Raw genomic sequence first — 19,124 nt, 5'->3', positions numbered from 1 at the left:
CACCTCACACAAAGCATCAGCCAGCTGCAGCAAAGAGGTCAGTCTTTGATACTCTGGGGACCATGAGTCAAATGAATTCTCTGACTCATTATGGTTTTTGCTGTAACTAGGCTTTTAAAGTAAGAAAGAAACCACTCAGGCTTGGGGCCTGGGTGATTTTCTCTAAATTATGTAGGCCACTGTGTTTCTGAAGAAACACAGAACAAATTGGAATATGGGAGGAGAATATGCATGGTCTCTATAGCTATGGGAATGGGTATTTTCACTTTAAAGAGGACTTAAGAGTGAGTAATTAAAATGTGAAATAATGGAATAAAACTCTGCAATTAATCTTGTTGGATGCTGCTTCCATCACATTACCATGGTATCACAGTGCCCTTAGGAATATTAATATACAATTCCTCTTAATCCTGAGTGAAGTCCCAACTTCTTGGCCAGCTTTTCAAAATCCTCCAGGATATGGTCCCATCCAACCACATTTTTTCCTGTGAGTTGTTTCTCCTACTGCTCTGTTCTCCAGCCCCTGTAAATGTATTCATCAGTGGACCTAAGGACCACATCCTATACAGACCTGATGTGGTCAGGAGGTGGATCAGCAGCTTTAGCACCATCATCAGATAGGGATTAGAATTAAGTCCTATAGCCCACCACACCCGAAGATCTGGGACACCCAGAGAAGCCCTCTAGACTTCTTTAATAATCCTTGAGGCACAGCATTGCGTCTTGGACTGGGCTTCTACCTCCACCCCACACCATATGTTAGCCAGTTATTTTGCATGATACCATTGTTTCCTTGGAGGATTGGGGATGCTGCTCTCATCTCCAATCCACATATTTCTTCCCACTTCTGTTACCTTGGAGAGCTGCATTATGCTTCCTTTAGTCTGAGCTACAGGCTTCTGGTTTTTTTCTTCCTGTTGTAAATGAATAGGTCTCCCAGAACCACAAACAATTCCCACTCATGTAACTACCTAGAGACTCTTGTCACTATGCCCTGTCCCGTGGATTGATTCTAGTTCTGAGGTCTGCCTCAACAATGTGCAAGTTTGTTTTGCTCTTACATTCTGTGTTGCAAACTCTTTTTAAGGCTTTGTAACATCTCTCTTCTCCCATCTCCTGTTTTAGCACTGCTGTTCCAACCTGGCTTATCTTCTCACCTGATATGGCCATTCCCTCCTCAGTGATTTTTTTCCCTTGCTACTCACTTGATCTGGAAAGGGCTTCCTTTTCTTTCTGTACTCCAGACCCTACATACCCAAGGAGGTCCAGCTCAAGTTCCAGTATTTTGAAACCTTTCTCAATTTCTAGCCTCAAATTATTGCTTCTTCTGTCTGACCTCTTCTGATAGTTGTGTGCTTTAATCATGGATCCGTTTTTTAACTGTTTGATGAGTACATATATCTCTATTACTCAATAATGAACACTTGTGACCATAAAATAAAATGTGTGTTTAAATATTTGAACTGAGGTAAAACTTCCCAAGTGGAATTTGGGATTTTCTTCATCCAAACTGCATCTTACCCACCACCTACATTTTCTCTGTACTTTCTCTCTTTACCAGATTATTTCTCTATTTAAAAAAGTACCATTGAAATCTTTGTGACCTTGGGTTAGGCAATGGTTTCTTAGATGTGACACCAAAACACAAGCAACAAAAGAAAAATTAAATCAACTGGGCATCATCAAAATTAAAAACTTTGTGCTTCAAAGAACACCACCAAGAAAGTGAAAAGATAATTCACAAAATGGGAGAAAATTTTTGCAAATTATATATCTGATAAAGGACTTATATCTAGAATGTATAAAAAACTCTCACAACTCTATAATAAAAAGACAACTCATTTAAAAAATGGACAAATGATCTGACTGAACATTTCTCCAAAGAAGGTATACAAATGGTCAATAAGTGCATGCAAAGATGCTCGACATCATTAGCCATCAGGGAAATGCAAATCAAAGCTACAATTAAATATCACTTCACATCCACTAAAATGGTTGTAATAAAAAGAGACAATAACAAGTATTGGCAAGAATGTGGAGAAATCAGAACCTTCATACATTGCTAGTGGGAATGCAACATGGTACAGCTGCTTTGAAAAACAGTTTGGCAGTTCCTCCAACGTTTAAACATAGTTACCATATAATCTAGAAGTTCTACTCCTAGGCATATACCCATGAGAAATATGTTTGTATAAACACCTTACATGAATATTCACAGCATCATTATTCATAATAACCCAAAAGTGGAAACAACCCAAATGTCCATCAACTGATGAATGCACAAAGTGTGATATATCTATATAATAGAATATTATTTGACAATAAAAAGAAGTGAAGTACTAATTCATGCTACAACATAGATTAACCTTGAAAACATTATGCTAAGTGAAAGAAGGCAGTCACAAAGGAGCACATATTGTATGCTTCCATTTATATGAAATGTTAGAATAGGCAAATCTATAGAGGCAGAAAGTAGTGGTAGCCTAGGCCTGGAGGAGATGAGGTGATTGGGTGAGTGATAGCTAAGGGGTATGGGACTTTTTTTTGGATAATAAAATATTCTAAAATTGATTGTGGTGATGGATGCACAACTCCGTCAATATATTAAAAGACAATGAAGTGTATAGTTTAAAAAGATGAATTGTATGGTATATGAATTATATCTCAATCAAGCTGTTTTAAGAAAAAAACCCCAAATCTCCATCCTACCATTAAAGAGATTCAGCTATTCCCCGCCCGCCTCCCCAACCCAAAAGATGACATTGAGTATTTCTCAGCAGTAGATGCTGAGATCCACTATTCAGACTCACTCTTTAAAGAATGAAGGATTTACTCTCCCAAATGCCAAGACTGTTGACTGCTGATGACTCAGCTGAATCTCTTTCTCGGAATTGCCTTCAGTTGAAGAAACTACTCCTTGAAGGTGTACCTCATCCTAACCACATTCTACATCCAATGTGGGGGTCCAAAGGCCTGATCCCCTTGCCTTAAATCAAGACATCTCTGAAGGGTCATCTCAGCTCCAGAGCTACGCATGGGATCATTTGTAACTGCATCACAGTTCAATGTTTCCCTTACTCTTTTATAGGTATTGTTCTATACAGAACTCCCCAATAAACCTTCTCCATACAAATCTCCATCTCACAGTCTTTTTCCCAGGGAGCTCAACTCAAAAACACCCAACATTGAATGATTGTGACCTATTCTTACCTTCTTTAATACAAGTGGTTAATACAACAGTAACATATTAGGGGCTCAAAATTTTTGATGAATTGAATTCTTCTCCAGAGATTGACTTGTTTGCTATTTCTGTGGAGAATGGCTTTACAGACAGAAGCTGTTTATCTTCTCCTTGATCCCTGAAAGTAGTTATTTCCTGTGGTTCAGTCCTCTGACCTCTCGTTTTGTTCTGTACTTTTGGCAAACCCAGCCCTTTCCACAATTTCAGTTACCAAATATATCTTTCTGTTAGTGAATGTCAAATCCTCACCAGTCTGCTAGTCATCTCCACTTGCCTGTCCTGTGAATTCCTAATTAAGATCGAATGCTAGCCTGTGCTGTACCTATGAGTTGGCAGAACTGAGTGGCAGAGAGGGCGGAGATGAAACATTCTTAGTGAACCCCTTAGAACTCTAAGGACAGAGCAGAATAGAAGTAAAATGTGAAAAGTACCTGGAAGCTTGTGAGAAGGAGGTTGAGCGAGAGAGGAAATGTAGGCATGCTGAACCAATTATAGAAGAGCTAGCCAGGACTTGCAATTTAGGACTGAGAGGTGGGCACACTGTAATCAGAGCAGTTAGAAATTGTGACTTGAAGCTTGAGCAGCTCCTATGAAGCAGCCAAGGTATTTATCCCTGAAAGTGTCAACTTTGGTTAATGTCACTACAACCTCTAACTCAACAGACTAAAACAAAACTCACTTTCCTATTTTAACTTGATACCCCTAAATATCCAATTGTCAATTACTGGTCCCACTCTTGCTCTGGTCACTCATGCTTGAAATATTCAAGAAATCTATGACTCTTTCAGAGATATTACCCCTCATATCCAGAAAATCTCACTATCTTTGTGAATCTTATTCTTCCTCCAATTCAGTAGAACTGAGTTATAGTGAATGCTGCTTTATTGTCTATAACTGATTTTTGAGATTCATTATGATATTTATTGAGCACTTACCATGTACCAGAAAACATTCTTTGTACTCGGAAACATTCTTTGCAATGAGGAATGACATGGTACATGGCCTTCAGCTTACAGTCTAAAGGAGGAGACAGATGTTAATAAAATAATTACATAAATCAATGTAAAATTGCAAGTGTGACAAGCGCTAGTAGGAAGATTTTGATCTAGTCAGGGATGGCAAGAAAGAAGTTCTTGAGAATATGAAGATATGAAGACACATCTATAGGACATAAGATAAATTGGCATTGATTATACAAGGAAGGGACACAAGGATATTCTCAACAGAGGGACAGATTGTGTGAAGACTCTTGTTGGGAGGGAACACGGCAAAATGAGGGAATTAAAGGAGGGAAGCATGGCTAGAGCATAGAAATTGTATGAGCTGTTGCCAGACAACAAGGGGTCAGGAGCACATAAGCCATAGTAAGGGATTCTGTCTTTCTTCCAAGAGCACCATTAACATTCCTAGGCTGAGATGTGGCATGCTTGTTGTTCATACTGTACAGATCACTGGCTGCTGTGTGAGGCTGGACTGGGGAGGGTGGTAAGACTGGATGGTGGTAGAACACTTTGGAGGCTACTGTAGTTGTTCACATGAGAGATGAGGGTACCATGGCATCCTATGGCCATGGTCAAGATGCAAAGGAATGGACATATTTGAAATACTTTTAAGAGATTAAGTAGCCATGATTTTGTGATGGATTCAGGGAGAGAGGAAAGTATCAAAAGATGATTCTGAGGTAGCTGACTTTTGCCTTTGAATAAATTGTGGTAGCATTCAGTGACATAGAGAACATCGAAAATTGAACCTAGATTTTTGGGAAAGATTATGAGCTAATTTTTGAGATGCTGAGTTTGGGGTGTTTTTAGGACTTCCAAAAGATGATGGTCAAGGAGAGATGCTGATCAGATAGGCAGTTGGACATGCAAATCTGGAACTCAGAGAAGAGGTGTGATCTCGACATAGAAGGGGTTCGTTAGGCTATGAGTGACAACTGACACCTTGGTGTATTTTTGCCTAAGAGGAGAGTGAGGAGAGGAGAAGGCCTAAGACTGAGACTTGAGGAACTCTAGGATGGTCAGGCAGAAGGCAGAACATAAAGTAGAAGGAAAAACAGGTGAGCCTTCCATCACAGAAGCCGAGGAGAGCCCACTGAGTGCTAAACAATGTAACCAAGCAAGACGACTGGTTAGAGAAAAAAATATGATTTTTATTCAGTGATATGAACCATATTGATAATCTTAGAGCTGTTGTTTTTGGAACAATTGGAGCTAAGACAGATGAGAGAGTGAAAGCATAGGTTGTGGTTGAGGAAGCATGTAAACTCTTTTGAGAAGTTTATCCACGTATGGGAAGAGAGAGATAAGGGCTTCAGATGGAGAGAATGAAGTGTGAATGATGGATTTTTTCTTAGACAGTTTAGATATAGCCCTATGAAACATTTCAAGAAATATAGACAGAAAGAAAGGTATCAGAAGTACAAAGGATGGTTTATGTAGTTATTAAAATGAATAAAGAAGATCTACATGTACTGAAAGGAAACAATCTCCAAGATATATTTTTAAGAAAAACAGTAATGTGCAGAACAGTATTATAGATAGTACCATTTGCATATAACTTGTATATCCATATTTCTAGGTGGGTGGACATTTATATTGCTTCCAAACTTTTTTTAAAGCTATAAACAGTTTTGCACTGAATACCCTTGTCCATATCTTTGCGAATATAAGTGTGCATATCTGTAAGACAGATTCCTAGAAGTGGAATTGGTGGTATATTGATGTGCATTTAAAATTTCATAGATGTCAATTTTTCCTCCAGAGAAAACTGTCATATTTAGTTGCAAATTTCTAATTTAATTGTTCACGTCTTATTTGAGGTGGCTTGCAGGGAATTATTTTTGTTGCACTGAAATGTTGAAGCTTACTTCATAAAGTAATGTTTATGGGTTTTGTATATTACCTTCCTCTGAAATAGTTTTAAAGATATTTTATCTTCTGGTAAATTTATAGTTTTTACTTTTATGTTTCAACAGTTGATCTATTGTAATGTATCTTAGTATGAAGAGTGAGGTAGGGATACAACATATTTTTTTCACATGGCTAGCCAGTTTTTCCAATACCATTTATTGAATAATTCTACTCTTCCTACTAATTTGAAATTCCACTTTATTGAATTATAAACAACTGAAACTGGGCCTATTTCTGGACTGTCCATACTTTTCCACTATCAAACCATTTTGATTAGTTTGTTTTATATTTTCATATCTTATGACTTTAAATCCTATGATGATTTTTTTCTTTTCTAGTTCTTTCCTAAGTTTTTTCATCTTACTAGGAAAAAAAGCCCTGCTTTGGTCTTCTTATTTCTTCCTTGAGTCCTTCTATCTAGGTGTTGAACTATTATTTCATAGTGGCCGTTTTTAATATTTCAATTTGCTAAATAATAGTTGGCAGGATGTTCACCTGTTTCATGGGAAAATTTTTCTGGTGTGCATTCTTAGTCTACTTTCTATTTATCCATGTTTCTTTCCTCCTTTTTCCTTTAGTATTTTAACATAGATTTTATGTGTCCTTTCTCAACATCCTTTTGTACACAGGTCAAATTTTTACTGTAATGCTGGTTTAATACTGTGGTGTGTCCCATCTATTTTGCTTTCTCATTCTTTGTTGTTTTCAGTTGGTTTTAGAGGGAGACAGCCACTGATGTCTTTGTATGCTGTCTTAAAGCTGGGAGTCCTCTGATTTTTATCTTTTGAGGTTACTTTTGGTTTCCCTTGAGCTTTATAGATTTAGGGACTTGTCTGGGAAGGTTTTCAGGAACTTATGGTGATCTGCATGGTTCTGTCACTGGGCAAGTATTTGAATAGCTGCAAGATTATGGAGTAAGCCAGAGTTTGCTGGTTCACTTTTTCTGTTTTGGTCTAATACTAATAAATATCTTAAAAAACTGATTAGGGGCCAGCCCTGTGGCCTGGTGGTTAAGTTTGGTGTGCTCCACTTAGACTGCCTGGGTTTGCGGGTTCAGATCCTGGGCATGGACCTACACCACTTGTCAGCCCTACTGTGGTGGCAACCCACATACAAAATAGAGGAAGATTGGCAGCAGATGTTAGCCCATGGTGAATCTTCCTCAGTGAAAATAAAACCCCAAAACTGATTACTGTAAAATGCATCTATACCAAGTCTTCCATCATGGGAGTTATTCAGAATTCACAATCAAATTCCAGGTCCTCTGGGAAAAAATATGGGACAGATGTGAAAAGCATTTAGGATCTAGGGATATCGCCCAGGTAGGGAAGACATAAGAATACAATAAGGAAACAGCCTAGAGAATTTTACTATACCATTATTTTTAATGTAAACTTTTGGAGACTTATCAAATGAAAGAGTGGGTTCAATTTATTCTTAGGTTTAATTGTTTTGGAAATTATTTCCCCAAGGTCTATTTCCTCTGCCCTATGGTTTCAGTATTAGATAATATGAGACACACACAAAGCAACCACTGAGATTCTTAATCTTTTTTTTTTATATTTTATTTATTTATCTATTTATTTTGTTTAATATATCTCTTTTCTTTCTCTTTCTTTCTTTCTTTCTTTCTTTCGTTCTTTTTCTTCTTTAGAAGGGATCTGATTTAAATTTTTTTTTCGGATGTACATCATATTTCAAATTCTGTATACATTACATCATGTTCACCACCCGAACACTAATTATAGTGCCTCCCCTCACATGTGACCCTAATTACCTTTTTTGCCCTCCCCCCTCCCCCCTTCCCCAATGGTAACCACCAGTCCAATCTCCAATGCTATGTGTGTTTTTTTTTGTTTTGTTTTTATCTTGTACTTATGAGTGAGATCATATGGTATTTGACTTTCTCCCTCTGACTTATTTCACTCAGCATAATACCCTCTAGGTCCATCCATGTTGTCACAAATGGCCAGATTTCGTCATTTCTTATGGCTGAGTAGTAGTCCATCGTGTATAAATACCACATCTTCTTTATCCATTCGTCCCTTGATGGGCACCTAGGTTGCTTCCAAGTCTCTGCTATTGTGTATAATGGCACAATGAACATAGGGATGCAAGTGTCTTTATGCCTTTGTGTTTTCAAGTTCTTTGGATAAATACCCAGCAATGGAATAGCTGGATCATATGGTAGATCTATCCTTAATTTTCTGAGCAGTCTCCAAACTGCTTTCCATAGTGGCTGCACCAGTTTGCACTGCCACCAGCAGTGAACAAGGGTTCCCTTCTCTCCACACCCTCTCCAACATTTGTTGTTTCCTGTCTTGTTAATTATAGCCATTCTGACTGGAGTGAGGTGATACCTCATTGTAGTTTTGATTTGCATTTCCCTGATAGCTAATGATGTTGAGCATCTTTTCATATGCCTGTTGGCCATCTGTATATCTTCTATGGAGAAATCTCTGTTCAGATCTTTTGCCCATTTTCTAATTGGATTGTTGGTTTTTTTGTTGTTGAGCTCTATGAGTTCTTTGTATATTTTGGATATTAACCCCTTATCTGATATGTGGTTTGCAAATATCTTCTCCCAATTGTTAGGTTGTCTTTTCCTTTTGTTGATGGTTTCCTTTGCAGTGCAGAAACTTTTTAGTTTGATGTAGTCCCATTTGTTCATTTTTTCTTTCGTTTCCCTTGCCCAGTCAGACATGGGACTTGAAATATGCTGCTCAGACCAATGTCATAGAGCATACTGCCTATGTTTTCTTCTAGAAGTCTCATGGCTTCAGGTTTTACATTCAAGTCTTTAATCCATTTTGAGTTGATTTTTGTGCATGGTGTAAGGGAATGGTCTACTTTCATTCTTTTGCATGTGGCTGTCCAGTTTTTCCAACACCATTTATTGAAGAGACTCTCCTTTCTCCATCATATACTCTTGGCTCCCTTGTCGAATATTATCTGTCCACAAACGTGTGGGTTTACTTCTGGGGTCTCAATTTTGTTCCATTGATCTGTGTGTCTGTTTTTGTGCCAGTACCATGCTGTTTTGGTTACTATGGCATTGTAGTATAATTTGAAATCAGGGAGCGTGATACCTCCAGCTTTGTTCTTTTTTCTCAGGAATCCTTTGGCTATTCAGGGTCTTTTGTTGTTCCATATAAATTTTAGGATTCTTTGTTCTACTTCTGTAAAAAATGTTGTTGGAATTTTGATAGGGATTGTGTTGAATCTATAGATTGCTTTAGGAAGTATGGACATTTTAACAATGTTAATTCTTCCAATCCAAGAGCACGGAATATCTTTCCATTTCTTTGTGTCTTCTTTGATTTCTTTCAACAATGTTTTATAGTTTTCGGTGTACAGATCTTTCACCTCTTTGGTTAAGTTTATTCCTAGGTATTTTATTCTTTTTGTTGCAATTGTAAATGGGATTGTATTCTTAATTTCTCTTTCTGCTACTTCGTTGTTAGTGTATAGAAACACAACCTATTTTTGTACATTGATTGTGTATCCAGCAACTTGACTGTATTTTTTATTGTTTCTAAAAGTTTTTTAGTGGACTCTTTAGGTTTTTCTAGATATAGAATCATGTCATCTGCAAAGAGTGACAGTTTCACTTCTTCTTTTCCACTGTGGATCCCTTTTATTTCTTTTTCTTGCCTGATTGCTCTGGCTAGGACTTCCAATACTATGTTAAATAAGAGTGGTGACAGTGGGCATCCTTGTCTGGTTCCTGTTCTTAGAGGGATAGCTTTCAGTTTTTCTGCATTGAGAATGATATTTGCTGTGGGTTTGTCATATATGGCCTTTATTATGTTGAGGTATTTTCCTTCTATACCCATTTTATTTAGAGTTTTTATCATAAATGGATGCTGTATCTTGTCAAATGCTTTCTCTGCATCTATTGAGATGATCATGTGATTTTTATTCTTCATTTTGTTAATGTGGTGTATCACGTTGATAGATTTGCAGATGTTGAACCATCCCTGCATCTCTGGAATGAAACCCACTTGATCATGATGTATGATCATTTTAATGTATTGTTGTATTTGATTTGCTAGAATTTTGTTGAGGATTTTTGCATCGATGTTCATCAGTGATATTGGCCTGTAACTTTCTTTTTTGTGTTGTCTTTGTCTGGTTTTGGTATCAGGATAATATTTGCTTCGTAGAAGGAGTTAGGAAGCCTCCCCACCTCTTCAATTTTTTGGAAGAGTTTGAGAAGGATAGTTATTAAGTCTTCTCTGAATGTTTGGTAGAATTCACCAGGGAAGCCATCTAGTCCTGGACTTTTATTTTTTGGGAGGTTTTTAATTGCTGTTTCGATCTCCTTACTGGTGATCAGTCTATTCAAATTTTCTACTTCTTCTTGGTCCAGTTTTGGAAGGTTGTATGTTTCTAAGAATTTATCCATTTCTTCCAGATTATCCAATTTGTTGGCGTATAGCTTTTCATAGTATTCTCTTATTATCTTTTGTATTTCTGAGGTGTCTGTTGTAATTTCTCCTCTTTCATTTCTGATTTTATTTATTTGAGCCTTCTCTCTTTTTTTCTTGGTGAGTCTAGCTAAGCGTTTGTCAATTTTGTTTATCTTTTCGAAGAACCAGCTCTTGGTTTCATTAATTTTTTCTATTATTTTCAGTCTCTATTTCATTTATTTCTGCTCTGATTTTTATTATTTCCTTCCTTCTGCTGATTTTGGGCTTTGTTTGTTGTTCTTTTTCCAGTACCTTTAGGTGTACTTTTAGATTGTCTATTTGGGATTTCTCTTCTTTGTTGAGGTAGGCCTGAATTGCTATAAACTTCCCTCGTAGAACCGCTTTTGCTGTATCCCACAGATTTTGGCATGTCGTGTTTTCATTTTCATTTGTCTCCAGGAATTTTTTTATTTCTTCTTTGATTTCTTCATTGACCCAATCATTGTTCAGTAGCATTTTGTTCAATCTCCACATTTTTGTGGCTTTTCTAGTTTTCTTTCTGTAGTTGATTTCTAGTTTCATACCTTTGTGGTCAGAAAAGATGCGTGGTATTATTTCCATCTTCTTAAATTTATTGAGACTTGTTTTGTGGCCTAATATGTGATCACTCCTTGAGAATGTTCCATGGGCATTTGAAAAGAATGTGTATTCTGTGGTTTTTGGATGGAATGTTCTGTATATATCTACTAAGTTCATGTGGTCTAATGTGTCCTTTAAGGCGAGTGTTTCCTTATTGATCTTCTGTTTGGAAGATCTATCCATTGGTGTCAGTAGAGTGTTAAAGTCCCCTACTATTATTGTGTTACTGTCTATTTCTCCTCTTATGTCTCTTAATTGCTTTATATATTTAGGTGCTCCTATGTTGGGTGCGTAGGTATTTACAAGTGTTATATTTTCTTGTTGGATTGTTCCCTTGATCATTATGTAGTGCGCATCTTTGTCTCTTATTACAGTTTTTGATTTAAAGTCTATTTTGTCTGATATAAGTATTGCTACCCCCGCTTTCTTTTCTTTGCCATTTGCAAGGAATATCTTTTTCCATCCTTTCACTTTCAGTTTGTGAGTGTCTGTAGGTCTGAAGTGTGTCTCTTGTATGCAGCATATACATGGATCTTGTTTTTTTATCCAGTTGGCCACCCTTTGGCATTTGAGTGGAGCATTTAGTCCATTGACATTTAAAGTAGCTATTGATAAATATGTATTTATTGCCATTTTGTCACTTTTTCTTTTTTTTTGGGTGTTTTAGTAGTTCTTCTCAGTTCCTTTCTTTTTCTCTTGCTCTCATCACTTGTGGTTTGATGGCTATCTTTAGTAATATGTTTGATTTCTTTTGTCTTACTTTTTTTCCTGCTTGTTATAGGTTTCTGGTTTGTGGTTACCATGAGGATCCTATTTAATATACTATGCATATAACAGTCTATATTGAGTAGATAGACTCTTTAGCTTGACGTCTTTCTAAAAGCTCTACTTTTTCACTCCCCTCCTCCCACATTTTATGTTTTTCACATCATATATAGTCTTTTGTTTACTGTGTGTCTATCCATTACCCTCTTATCATTGAAATAGGTGATTTTAGTACATTTGTCTTTTAACCTTCACATTATCTTCACAGGTAGTTGATCTGCTGCCTTTACTATACTTTTACCTTACAAGTGATTTTATTGCCTGTTTTTTCTTGTTATTGTTTTGAGTTTTTTTGATAATTTTTTTCTTTTATCTCTATTTGTGGTCATTGCTTTCCCACTTAAATAAGTCCCTTCAGCATTTCTTGTAGAACTGGTTTCTTGGTGATAAACTCCTTTAATTTTTGCTTGTCTGGGAAGCTCTTTATCTCTCCTTCCATTCTGAATGACAGCCTTGATGGATAGAGTATTCTTGGTTGTAGGTTTTTTCCTTTTAGCACTTCAAATATGTCATGCCATTCTCTTCTCGCCTGTAGGGTCTCGACTGAGAAGTCTGCTGACAGCCTGATGGGCTTCCCTTTATATGTCACTTGTGGCCTTTCTCTTGCTGCTTTGAGGATTCTCTCTTTGTCTTTAATTTTAGACATTTTGATTATAATATGTCTTGGTGTGGGCCTCTTTGGGCTTCTCTTGTTTGGAGCTCTCTGTGCTTCCTCAACTTGGATGTCTGTTTCCTTCCTCAGGTGAGGAAAATTTTCCTCTATTATTTCAACAAATACATTTTCTGCCCCTTTGTCTCTCTCTTCTCCTTCTGGAACCCCTATAATTCGAATGTTAGCATACTTGATATTGTCCCAGAGTTCCCTTACACTGTTCTCATTCTGCCTAATTCTTTTTTCTCTTTTCTGTTCTGCTTGGGTGATTTCCTCTAATCTTTCGTCTAGCTCGCTGAGCCGTTCTTCTGCTTCCTCTACTCTGCTATTGAGTCCCTCTAGTGAATTTCTCATTTAGAGTATTGTATTCTTCATTTCTGATTGGTTCTTTTTTATATCTTCCAATTCTTTGCTGATGTGCTCACTGTGTTCATCCATTCTTCTCCACATATCTGTGAGCATCCTCATTACATTTTGTTTGAATTCTTTGTCAAGGAGGTCGCTAGTTTCTGTTTCACTTAGTTCTTTTTCTGGTGTTTTGTAGTGTTCCCTTGCTTAGAAAGTATTCCTTTGCCTCCTCATTATGCCTCTTTCTCTGTGCTATTTTCTTTGTACTAGGTGAGTTGGCTATGTCTCCTGATCTTGGAGAAGTGGCCTTATGTATGAGATGCCTTATGAGGCCTGAGATTCTTAATCTTATCAAGAAGAAGAAAATAAACTATGAGTTTAACAGCTGACTGAGAGATGTGGGCAAACATTGGGTCTTTCCTTAACAACCCTTCCTAGTTATAGAATTATTTTAAGAAATCATCCTTTAGGGTGGATGAACGAGTGCTAAGAAAATATATCTCTACCTGGTTGCCACAGGTAAGAATTTATGTTATGTTCCACAATCATTTATATATATTCAATGTTTGTTATTAGTAAAAGCAACTAGTCAAATAACTTAATGTGTATTGGCTAAAACGAAACTTTTCACTTTTTTCACTTTAGTGAAATAGTGAAATGAAAGAAAATAGTTTTATATTTTTTTCCTGAGGAATTGGCTATAGTGAAACAGCAAAAATGATAGGCATACTGAGTAGACTCACTTACATTTTAAGAATTTTAAACTGGTTCATGAAAATCTACTTTTTATTAAAATGCTAAATTGTTTTTTAAAATGCAAATATTTAGTTGACAGACATTTTGTAGGTATTATTTGTTATTGTTCAAGTCAATATATTAAAAGTGGTACAAAAGTAACCGTGACAACATCCAGATCAAGAAAACATATGTGCCTCAACACATGAGTAAATTCAAGAATTTTATTTTCTGTTGCAAAATGAGTTAAACACCTGTTTTCCAGACAGCATGTTTTCCAGAATGCAAAATTTTCACTTTGGACTTTCTTTCCACCATGTGTAGCAACACAATGACTTTATTACATCCCAAATAAGGTTAAAAAATGTTTTCTGGCTTTTAAAAATGTGTGGCTTGTTCATCTTTCTTTCATTTTTGTTGTATAGTCCCTGTTGAGAGATGTAATGTTTTTGATGCTCACTTCTGGTAATAGGCAAATTGTACAGCTTAACAGAAATTTTCCAGTTTTTCACTTCTTCATGGTCATTTTAATCCACTTTCTTTTAAAGGGCTCTGCAAGTTCACATAAAAGAAGTAGATCTGATGTTTATATCCAGGACTTTTCTGGAATTTATAGGTGTGTTGTTCTCTCTAAGATGACTTGACTTTTCTAATAACAAAAGCTGCCCGTCTGTTGAAGGATAAACTAACTGCTTTAACCTATTTGTCATTTCACTATAAATGACACTGTCATTTTTGGCCCTCAGAATTAAGCCACGTTATAATTTGGTTTTCTCTGATTCAGAACTGGGGATTTATTGCTGGTTACTGTTCTTACCCTGACACACATTATATGAAATGGCTCTAAGTTTTAATTACCATATTGATTCCAATGTGCTAGCCATCAGTGATCATCCTATATAGAGCATTCAGTCTAGTGTAAAGGAGACTCAGGACACTTCATTATACTTTCTTCTAATTAACTGTTTTTATTATTGGAACTATGGGAAGGAGATGAAGTCTTGGATAATCTAAATCAGAGGTCCATTCAAAAGTGATTTAAATTGGCATTAGTAAGTTTATGTCATTTTGTGGTTGGGAGCAAATTTATCTGTCTCATTCTATTTTACTGTATTGAAAATATCCATGTTTGTCCTCTTCCTGCTGCAGGTAATGATCTGTGGAATTTCTCCAAATCCCAGGCAGAAGTCAGAAGAGTGACCAAGAGTGAAGGTTCCAGAGAAGATGAATGTCAGGTTATAGATATGATAGAGTCCATCTATGGAGACAAGACTGAATAAAAATGGTCAGGCTCCACTAGTAATATCATACGCATGAGGAGGGGGAAGCAGGAGGATGTGGCTTGAGGTGGGGTATTTCCTTCAATCCTTCCTGTGCTCCTTCACGGCATCAGACCTGTCTCAATATCTGAGGCTCTCCCAACCTCCTTCAAATCCCTCTCCATTTTTTTTCTCACAAGTGTTTCCCCCAAGAAATCTCTTGCATGTCTAATCTTGTCTCTGCATGTGCTTCTGATTGTTTTGTCCACATGTGGACCAGAGCATTTGCGGGGGAAGTTTATATCCCTGGAATCTGTGGTGACAGGAACATGAATACAAGTAGAAGTGGTAGAATGCAAAGACAAAGGGGAAACTCTAGGAGCTGTTTGGTCAACTGTCTCTTCACATTTTGACATTCTTTTACTCCTTCAAGCCTAAAATACTTGGACACAATGGTTTTTACTTTGTTATTATTATACATTGTAATGATTTCATTTATCCAAAACCCAACTTCAAATTGTGCTCCTTAATACCTTCGCAACAGGGCACACATCTTTTATTTACTTCATTCCTCAAACCTTCTGTCTACATCCATTCACATGAATGCAGATTTTGTCTTGTAAGAGACGCAAGGAGTTTAAATGAATGGGTTGGGGCATATAGTATGGTGTCTGCTCCTATTTCAATGTGGGGTTGGGTATTAGCTTTATAGTCAAAGAAAAGTCCGAAACTTACAGAACTATACAAGAGAGACTTTTTTTTGAGATTTAGGGCATAGACAGAGCTGTCTGGGGACTCAGGTGATAAAATTTGACACAGAATTGGATAGGATGTCATTCTCTTTTCTTCCATAAGGATCCCAAAATAATTCTGAGAACCCAAAGCATGGAAATGTAGAAGTCTCTGTTGTCAGCAACCTTGGCTTGGACCTTGGAATTTCGATGACTGACAATGTGAAGAGTGGTACCTCTGCTTATGGTTTTAATGGCAGGTAGATACCAACTAGCTGGAGACACAGTGGTCATTCCAGTGACAAATGGATTCGTAGGAATATATAAGGCAACCTTTTGGTGAGCCCCAGAAAAACTGAAGGGGATTTTCGGAAAAACTAGTTTTCATTAATTAGTTTGTTGAGAAATAAAATTACTAAAATATAATCTTTAGAAGTGAACAGGTCTTCAAGGATGCTTTGGTTAATTTTGGGATCTTTTTCAGGATTTTTATAATCCTTATGCAGTGCACATCTACAACCACTACTCTTGCTCATAGAAGTAGAATTATCACTTTTTAGCAGGATTATTCTCAAAGCTAGGCAACCAGGCCCCTGCTTAGGGCCTCAAGTTTTGAGGGACTCCTCTTTAGTCCTCCTCTGTATGTCCTCCCCACAGGGTGAGGAGGCTATAGCCCCAGGGCATGTGCTTATTCAGAGCCTATGACCTCCACTTTAGACTATATTTGAGTTATCCTGGAACTCCTTATCCAAATGGCTGGAAGCCTGCACCCAGAGTCAACATGGTCCTCTTCTTCCTGGATGTCCTCCCAAGGGCAGACCATGCTACTGGTATGTGCACCTGTAGATACAAGGGTGACCACAGGATGGATATCTGGAGAAGTGTGGATGAAGGTTGGCTTTGTGAAATTGGGGAGTGCCTATGGATACGTTTGAGGCACCATGCATTACAAGAAAAACCTGATAGTGAGAAGAGAAAGGGGGTGAGAGGGTGGGCCATGGAACTAGAGTCTCTAGATGTACTTTTACCTCAGGCCCTGAAAATATTGGGAGAAGTCCTAAACTTGGAACAATGTCAGTGTCTTTGTCAGAGAATTGGTGCATGAAATGTGGATGAGGATGTTCAGAGATCAAGTCTGGCTTGATGGATTTCAGTGAATTGAGATATAGTTGGATTTGGAGAGATTTTGCAGGTGGCCTTCAAGCTCCTAGGAACCAACTACTCATGAGGGAAGATTTTAAGTTTGCAACTTACTAGAATTTCCCCAGCATGTTAATTTCCCCATAATTCTCCAGGATATATTAGGAAGAGACTGATACATGGAAAGTGATTTTAATATTTATATTTAGTCCCTGGGATTTCTAAAAAGACCAACCCTTTTTGTGCATGCTGGAGGATGTTTCAAAAATCTTTAGGTATGAGAGTAACATGAAAGCTCATAGTAGCTTTTTTTTCATAAGTGTACAGTGATAATGTCATTGCTGTGATGGCTAATGGACTGTAAGCTTGTGTTTTATTGGGTTTCAAAAACTCTTGGTTTTAATTTCTAATATGATAAGTATCAATATATAACCCAAAAAACAAAGTTTTTTGTGGTATGCAATAATTTTTAAGATCTAAAAGTTTGAGAACCACTGGGTTTCTGTTTCTCACCATGATACTAAGAGACAAATCACTGCTCAGATACACCAGTGTTTTGCTAACAGCTATAAGAAGGGGACCAACAGCCTTGTAATTTTAGGCCTGCCCAGTAAAGTGGTGGAATACTACTTTTCTATTGCCACCCACCACTAAAGCCGCTATGAAAAACAAAACAAGACAAATCAAGGCAAGTCACTAAAGTAATTACTGCCAACTGTTGACTCTCTACTCCCAATTTTAGTTGTCAGGAATCAGAATAGAAGAAGAAGGACCTTGACCCTTACCCACGAGACATTTGTTGGGCAGTATTCCTGACCCCTTGGGAAAGAGAGAGGACAGTGAGGTAATGATTCAGGGGTTGGAGATGAGGCCACTGATGTCTCATACTGGAAAGTTGGTGCATATTTTTGCAAGTCCTATCCAGTGTCCTTTGATCTTGAAGGTATGTGAAGGACTTCTCACCTGTGGGAAAACAAGCTACCACTAAATACAGAGGGAGACTCTTATTCTGAAGAGGACCCTGGTGAATGAATGGAATATTTTAGATGGGGTGGCAGTGGAGAGTTGTGAGAAGGAACAGAGTAAAATAAGATATGGATCTGTTTGCCATCTCATGCTATTCCTGGGGTGCTATGGGTAGAAGCCATACAAAAAATTGGATTCATAGTGAGACTGTTTCTTGGCTCCCACCCCTGAAGACGTACACAGATAGATCACCCGAACAATTGTGCTCTCCTTTAGTCTCTAAAAAAATAATTATTGGAAGAAACAGTGATCTTTATAAGGGAATATAAGGATGTTTTCACAGGGAGGGAAACAATTTTCTTTTCTGGCTTACTCTATCTTCCTTCCAGTGTTATCTGTTTAGCAGATATACTATTTTGAAATAATCTGAGATATTTTCCATGCCTCTTAATTCTTGCCATCTCAGCCTTTCATACATTGAAGGGAGCAGAACTCAGCCAGCAATAACAATACAAAATAATGATAATGACTAACATTTACATAGTGCTGCTTAGTACATGCCAGACACTGTTCTAAGAACTTTACACAAGGTCCCCTGGTGAGCATTTTACAGGCAGAACACCTTTTCTATGTTTTTCTTATTTGTTTTGTAATTTTTCTACATTTCCTTTAAAAAAGATAATGTTCTTGGGGAATCTTTCAATTTCATTTTGTACGTCTGATTTTAAATGTTAGGAAATAAGATAGGATTGAGCTGCATATGTTTCCATTCTTTTATAGCACAGTCTTTCTGAGAGGCCTCCAATTTCTGACCAGCATGAAACAGACAAGCTCAACATGCCGCAGCTCTGGAGGCAAAAATAAGAGCCCAGAACAAAAATCTCAGAGGGCTTAAAGGGGGTTGCAGTGAGAAGGATCAGATTACCAAACATTCCTTGGCCTTTCTTCTATAAGATGCTTACAGATGTAGATTTTACTGATGTCAGATTTCATAACTGCATGCTGTAGGTCAAATTAAATCCTACCACATTTTTCTACACATAGAAAAATGGCAATTACATAATTGGATTATTTACTTGTTCAAAGAATTAGTCAGTACCAGTGAGCTAAAGTAATATTAGAGAGTAAACAGAAAAACAATCATGATTCAAGCCTGAAGTGAAATTATAAATATAAGATGTCTGCTATATCAACCAGCAAACGCTTCAAAAGATCATTTGGAGGAGTGAGAAGAAATATAAGCTGTTTATCACAGTTGTGTAAA

This window comes from Equus asinus, chromosome 3 (assembly GCF_041296235.1).
Source record: "Equus asinus isolate D_3611 breed Donkey chromosome 3, EquAss-T2T_v2, whole genome shotgun sequence".
Taxonomy (NCBI): Eukaryota; Metazoa; Chordata; class Mammalia; order Perissodactyla; family Equidae; genus Equus; species Equus asinus.
The sequence above is the reverse complement of the archived record's forward strand: the minus strand, read 5'-3'. Positions refer to the sequence as shown.